At 37.7% G+C, this 7,976-nt stretch overlaps 1 pseudogene; it reads left to right on the top strand.

Moving 5' to 3' along the window:
* Positions 1–6,837: 6,837 nt before the first annotated feature.
* On the top strand, positions 6,838–7,541 carry LOC121825606 (glutamate dehydrogenase 2, mitochondrial-like; annotated as a pseudogene).
* The last annotated feature ends 435 nt before the right edge of the window (positions 7,542–7,976 follow it).

Genomic DNA, 7,976 nt, shown 5'->3' with positions numbered 1-7,976 from the left:
AATATTTTTATATATATTTTATTTTATTTTTGAAATCATAATATAATTACAACATTTTTCCATTCCCTTTACTCCATCGAAACCCTCCCATCCACCCCTCCCTTCTCTCCTCTTTGTTCATTAATTGTTTTCACATGTACATATCTATATGTACATACATATACATTCCAAAGTATAACCTTTTGAATCTATATTAGCTTACTTGTATGTATATTTTCAGGGCTGACCATTTGGCACTAGACAGTGGTGTACTCTTCTCAGGAGAAGACCATCTCTCTTACTCTCAGCTTTCCTCAGTTGCCTGTAGTTCTTTGTGTAGTATTGGTGGGGCCTTGTGACTTTTCCCAATCTACTTTTTTAGAGCCAGAGGATCAGGGAGTTTGCTGTGTGATTGGATCTCCTAGTAATATCAAAATCTACACCCATGAAGACTCACCAACATGACAGCCCAAATGTGAGCTGAACAAGAACGACACCAGTGGACATTGCAAAGTATTTTGATGTCTATATCCTTTCTCTTAAAATTAAAATTGTAGGGCTAGAGGGATAGCTCAGCCGTTAAAGGCTAGGCTCACAACCAAAATTAAAATTGTAATGGTTCACCAGGCAGTGATGGCACACGCCTTTAATCCCAGCACTTGGGAGGTAGAGGCAGGCAGATCTCTGAGTTTGAGACCAGCCTATCTACAGAGCAAGTTCCAGGATAGGCTCCAAAGCTTTTTTTTTTTTTCTCAAAAGCAAAAACAAAAAATAATTGCAATAGTTTATTAAAGAAATTGAGTTTTTATTCAAAATAAAACTTACTCCTCAAGTTTTTCAATATCATTTTGGCTTTTATACAGCTTCATATTTGGGCCCTATTCCTCCATATCAACTTCAGGCCACAAATAACCTGATGTTAACCCAGATTTGAGATCTAGCTTTCTTTTCGTGCACCTGGTTTGTGCATTTGGACATGTTTACACCTTTTACACAAGCTAGATTTTCTAAAATCTTCCTGCTCCTTATGACTTTTACTTTACTATAGCTGTTTTTTTTTCTTAAAATGTTTTCAAAAGGTCAGTTGTTTGTCCAGAAGCTTCTTCCAAGGGGAGAAGGAGGGAATTATTGTGTGTCAGTGCTCAGGTTCAACAAGTTAGTGCCTTGTTGGACAAATGTCTCAAGAAATAGAAATGTGATCTTAGAAAAACGTGAAAATTGATAAACAAAACAAAAAAATAAAGGAAAAGAAAGGAAACACAGTTTCTTTCCAGTGTAATGCCATTTAGGCCACATTACCTATTCATCTTAGATTAAAGGTAAAAGATATTTTGTAATTTATGAGCTTGCAGCTGTCATTTTCCTATCTGATTTTCTGAAGCAAAAAAAAGTAGTTTCAAAAATAATTTGAGAAGCATGATCTTCTCCTAATTCTGAATCTTAAGCCCTGTGGGATTTTTTGCTTATTAAATAATTTGTCTTTTATGCTTTTGAGAAGGGCATCATCTGTTAGCATTTTGCAACATGCATTGTTAGCTGTCATGTCTGTTACACAATGGTAACACCCACATATGACCCTTGAATGTAAGCTTGTAAAAAGCATGTAATCTTTCAGGAAAAGCAATTTTTTTCTGTAATCAGATTCTCATCTCCATCTTCTAGATAGGACCATTAGGATTTTGTGTCTGTATAAGTAGATATTATTTAAGTGCCAATAAATCAATTTTTATGTTCCTTAAGTTTTAATTCTTATTGTTATTTATTCCTTTAAAATTTTAAATTTTATTTATTATTCTAAGTGTGTGTTTGTGTGTGTACGTGTACATATGTGATGTTTTGTGTTGTGTAAGTGTAGGCATTTGTGAATGCCACAGGATAACTTTCATTAGTTGGTTCTTGCCACTTTGTGAGGCAGGGTCGCTCTCCTTATTTCTGATAATCTGCATATTCCAGCTTCCGGGTGAGTCTCCTGTTTCCACCTGCCATCTTGCCTTAGGAGTGTTGGATAACAAATTTGGTCTCTGAATTCAGCTTTTTGTGGGGCTCAGGGATGTAATTCCAGTACTACAGTTTGCATGGAGCTTTAATTCATAGAACTATCATGCTGGCCCAATAGATTGCTTTTCAAATTGATTGGTTCTCCTTGGTAAGAAAAATGTTTATGCAGAAATGATCAAATTGCTTTGGAAATATACTTCCAAATCAATTGTGTGCCCAAATTGTATTGAGAACTGTGTCCCTTAAGCTCTGTTGGTTTTGCTAAAACAACTTGGAGAAATGAACAGATGCAATGTGGTGTAAACTCAATTATAATTCTCTTAGAAATTAAATCCATGTAAGCACAAGACAGAATAAAATTTTGGAAATGAATATATTGTGATTAACAAGTACCTATTTATAACACTTTCAGTGGTATTATGTCATTAGAGAAAATCTTGATCATACTCATCATGATGGACCTTTAAAATCTATAAATTTTACAATCTCCATGTCATGGTATAATTTCTTATTATACAACCTTAATTCAACGTGTTTCTCAGAAAATATTCTTCACTATGGAAATGGTTTAATGTGCACAAAAGTAGGATAGCAAGATGAACCCTAATATATCCATATCTCAGCTTTACTCATCGAGAATATATTGCAGATTTTGTATCTACCTACCCTTCCTTTTAATTTCTTCTATTTTTACTGAGTTATTAAAGCAAATCCTGGATAAAATGTCTTTTATATCTATGCATCACCATTAAATGAGACTATTTAACTCATGCAGTATCACTAATCATAGGTATAAATTGTTCCTGGACCCAGTCATTTGTATATTATAGGGCACAGCACAAAACCTTGGAAATCTTGGCATTTCAGCCCACCATACTCAGTCAACATAACATCCAAGTATGTGACTCCGGGCCCTCAGCTTCTCTTTGTTTCAAATGAAAGAGTTAAACATAATTTCTAAGTCCCAATTAATCAAGATATTTTGAATTTATATAGCAAAATGACTAAGTCTGTCTTATGTTACATCTCTATTAACTAGACGGAAAAAAAAAAAAAAGATTAGAACCCAGTGTCTTTAAACACTGTGATTTTTGAGTTGGAGGTAGAAATTTAAAATTTAGTAAGTTTTGAACACGATTATTTTTATCGTCTGAAGAAATTTTTCCTGTAACTGCCTACGAGGGAACACCCGATACTTATTTGAAAACCAAAACTGTGATTTCATCATTCTGACTACCTTTCTGCTTAAAGGGCTAGCACCAACTTGATAGAAATGCTCTGAAAGCCTGCGCTTGCGGCGCCCTCTTCTGACCTCTCACCCCAAGGATAAATCAGGCTGTCATTTTTGACTTGCCCTGGGGCTTTAAACTTTCTGCTCTCTCATCTGGAACAGCTTTGTTTTGAAATATTAAGCATGTGAAAGGCACAAATACTGTGAAGACACAGTTTTCTGTGAGTACAAATAATACTTTATGTTTTCTTCTAAGCTTCCATTTTGAAATGGCAGAAATAACTGAAATTTGAAAGGTGGTGAAAGTCTTGGTCAAGCAAGCAGCAAGCTTGTGTAAGAAAATTATATGAAAATAATAAAGGAAAAATTTCAGATGAGTTAAGGTGGAATGATTAGCATATTGAAATTCAAACCCATGCTTTAAACTCTCTGCCTCATAGCAGGGAATCAAGAAAGGACATCCTACACAGTTGACACTCTGCCTTTCAAAATCACCCACAAATTCTATATTAAGAGACAAGTGTTCTCTGAAAAAAACATTCTAATACCTCACCACTCATTCCCACTCATGCTACATTCCTTCCTACCCTGGAGCTTTTCTTACAAAATGGCTTCCTTTCTCCTTACTTTTCATGCAAGCAATTGCTACTGCATTCTTTTGCTGTTGTTGTTCTTTTTTTAATCCTTTTTATATTATTTTATTTTTTCATTTTACATACCAACCACAGTTTCCCTTCCTTCCCCTTCCTCTCTTCCCATTCCCCCCCCCACACTCCTCCCTCTACCCCACCCCCATCCATTTCTCAGAGTAAGGCCTCCCACTGAGAGTCAATAAGGTCAGGCGCTTCAAGTTGAGGCAGGCCCCTCCCCCCTGCATCAAGACTGAGCAAGGCAACCCAGCATGGGGAATAGGTTCCCCAAAACCAGCTCAAGCACCAGTGACAGGCCCTGCTCTCACTGCTAGGAGCTCCACAAACAGACCAAGTTACACAACTGTTAGGCACATTCGGAGGGACTGGTTCGGTCTCCTGCAGGGTTCCCAGGCATCCAGAGTCTGTGAGCTCTGACAACCTCTGGTCAGCCATCTCTGTGGGTTTCTATATCATGATCTTGATTCCCCTCTGCTGGTACAATTCCTCCTCCCTCTCTTCAAGTGGACTCCAGGTCCTATTCCTAGGACCCAGTGCCTGACTGTGGATCTCTGCATCTGCTTCCATCAGTCACTGGATTAATGCTCTACGATGATAGTTAGGATATTCACCAATATGATTACAGGGGAAGGCCAGTTCAGGCACTCTTTCCACCATCACTAAGAGTCTAAGCTAGGGTCATCCTTGTGGATTCCTGGGAATTTCCCTAACCAGGTTTCTCCCTAACACCATAATGGCTCCTTCTATCAAGATAGCTCTTTCATTGCTCTCCCTCTCTGTCCCTCCCCCAACTCGACCATTCCATTCCCTCCTGTTTTCATCCTCCAGTTTACCCAGGAGATCTCATCTATTTCCCCTTCCCCAGGGCGATCTATGTGTCCCTCTTAGGATCCTCCTTGAGGTTACCTAGCTTCTCTGGGGTTGTGGATTGTAGCCTGGTTATCCTTTGCAGTATCCACTTATGAGTGAGTACATACTGTGTTTGTGTTTCTGGGTCTGGGTTACCTCACTAAGGATCATATTTTCTAGTTCCATCCATTTGCCTGCAAATTTCATGATGTCACTGATTTTTACAGCTGATTAATACTCTGCTTTAAATAAGACAAAACATCAGCCTACAGAATGGGAAAAGATCTTCATCAACCCCACATCTGACAGAGAGCTGGCCTCCAAAATATCTAAAGGTACTGCATTCTTGTCAGGCCCATTACAAATGTTTTGTGTCAAACTTGGTTTGTACTGCCTCATTATTAAGTACTTATCAACTCCCTGCTCTGTAACAGTGTGTTTCAAAATGTTGTTTTCAGTCACCTTGTTGAGAAGCCTTGCCCTCTGTTTCTGCATATTTTTATTGGTGGTTTCCTTAGCACTTCTGTTCATTAAACCCAGTCTCTAACTTGCAGATCTAGAAATTTCCAAAGTATCTCAATTTTGACAAAAAAACAAAACAAAACAAAACAAAAAAACCTGATAAAACAAAAATCCACAAAGAAACTCCTTATCAATTTATGGGGGTGTTACATTTTCTTAGCAAAACAAAAAAAAAAAACAAAAACAAAAATAAAAAACACAAGGCATATGTACTATGTATAGTAGACTGTTGACATCTGTAAACCATTTGCTATGAGGCCAAAGATACTTTTTTTTTTTTTTTTTTGGTTTTTCGAGACAGGGTTTCTCTGTGTAGCTTTGCGCCTTTCCTGGAACTCACTTGGTAGCCCAGGCTGGCCTCGAACTCACAGAGATCCGCCTGGCTCTGCCTCCCCAGTTCTGGGATTAAAGGTGTGTGCCACCACCGCCCAGCCTAATACTTACTTTTTTTAAAATCACATACATATTTATGATTGAACACATTTTTGTACTTTTCTTGTTATATTTGCTTGCTTTTTCTATTTTTTCATTTTCTGATATATATATTGGGTGAGGTTTTACTCCATAACTCAGGCTGCTCTAAAACTGCTGTCCTCAAACCATAGAGCAATTCTCTGGGCTCTGGCCTCAGTTTTCCAGGCCCTAGGACTATAGATATAAAATACCATCATGAATGGTTTAAGTATTTTTTATGAATTAAATACTATTTTGAGCAACTATAGTACAATAGTAAATAAAGCATGAGTCTTAACAGCATGGACTATAGTCTATTGACAGAATGCAATTTATATAAACTACAGTGAGATGCATTGAACTAGTTAACGTTAGTTTTTGGAGGATCTAAAGAGTCACCTGCTCATAATTTAAATAGCACTACTTTATCTCATTCCATATGTATATAAATATCACCAACAATTTTAAATATTTTAATAAAATCCCCAAAGACATTAAATATAGTTATTTTTAAATATTTACTTTAGTGTTTTAGATTATAACAGAATGATATCATTTCCTCCTTCCTTTTCCTACCTCCAAATCCTCCCATGGACCTCATCTTGCTCTCTTTCAAATTCATAGCTTAATTTTTCTTCAATTGCTGATATTTATAACCTGCTAAGTCTGTATGATGTTACTTGTATGTGTATGTTTTCATTTTATTAACATTTTTAGTTAGCTTCCTTTCTCTCGGGTGTCTAACCACATTTGTCTTGCCACCTATCTGTTTCTAGTCTCTTAGCCACAAACTACTACAACCTAGGCATAATCACTCTGGACACCAAATATAAGGATTGCCATAATCTCTTCTAAATAAAGGGGAGTTTCTTCCACCATAAGGTCAGTGTCATGCAGAACAAACTGGTAGAGGATATGAGGACTTGATACACTGAGGAACAGGAGGAGGAGCAGTGTGTGGCTGCATCTTCCAGATCAAGCACTGCACTGAGAAGATGACCTTTCTCCTTTATCTGGTATTATCACAACTCCTGGGAATCCATCAAAGATTTTCAGGTTCAGAACAGTCGGCACCATCATCCCTACTAGGGAGGTATTCATTATAACACCAATATGAGTGTAGATAAGTAAAAGTATTGACTTCTCTGATGAATTACAAGCATGCAATGATTAAATATGCTATTTAGCAGTGTAAATACCAGTGTTAACAATAAATCCCAAGAACTATGTGGGCAATAACTTGGGAAAGATCTCAAAGAGGTTCATTATGGAGCTAGAAAAGAAGAGTATTGATGAATTAGATGGAGTAATATGGAATCCAGACGGAATTGACCCAAAGGAACCAGACAATTTCGAATTGTAACATTGATCAGTTCTGGGCTTCACCAAGCCAAAGGTTTATGAAAGAAGCATCTTGGAGCCTGACTGTGACACACGGATCCTTCTCTTCAAATCCAATGCACCCACAGACAAAGTCAAGGTCATTGCTGAAGGTGCCAATGGATCAACCACTCCAGAAGCTAATGAAATTTTCCTGGAAAGGAACATCATGCCATGGTTATTCCAGATCTCCATTTAAATGCTGGAGGAATGACAGTGCCTTACTTTGAGCATCTGAAGAATCTAAATCACGCCAGCCATGGGTGATTGACTTTCAGATATGAAAGGGATTCTAACTAGCATTCATGTCTGTTCAAGAGAGCTTAGAAAGAAAATTCGGAAAGCATGGTGGAACTATGCCTGTCACAGTCACTTGAACGTTCCAGGACTCAATTGATATCCCATCAATGGAGAAAGACATTGTACACCCTGCTTTAACCTACACGATGAAACATTTTCCAAGTACATTGTGGAAATAGCCATGAAGTACATAATCTTGGCACCTGGACCCAAGAATGGCTTTCTATATTGACACATGGGGCAAGTGTTCAAGGTGAACTTCACATAGATGCATTGTAACTCACTTCCTAACTTCCCTCCTTTCCTGTGCCTTCTGTTAAACTCTCACCAGTTTACATGTAAACACCAAAATCTTGACTTTGTGCCTTATTGAATAAGTCACTGTTCTCAATGGGTTCGTCTGAATCAGTCCCGTAAGAGAGACAGGAATTAAGTTATGATATCACACATACCTACACAAGTGTGAAAGTAGAATTTGGTTTTAAAATAAAATATCACTCTTCCTCTTGGCTGTGCTGCCTTGCTCCAGGGCTCTTCCCAACAGGGTCAGGGAAGTTGCCAGAGAAAAGGTTCAAAAGCACTTTTGCTCTGAATAATTCTGTGATATGCTATAA

Source organism: Peromyscus maniculatus, chromosome X (genome assembly GCF_049852395.1).
Source record: "Peromyscus maniculatus bairdii isolate BWxNUB_F1_BW_parent chromosome X, HU_Pman_BW_mat_3.1, whole genome shotgun sequence".
NCBI lineage: Eukaryota > Metazoa > Chordata > Mammalia > Rodentia > Cricetidae > Peromyscus > Peromyscus maniculatus.
The sequence above is the reverse complement of the archived record's forward strand: the minus strand, read 5'-3'. Positions and strand labels throughout refer to the sequence as shown.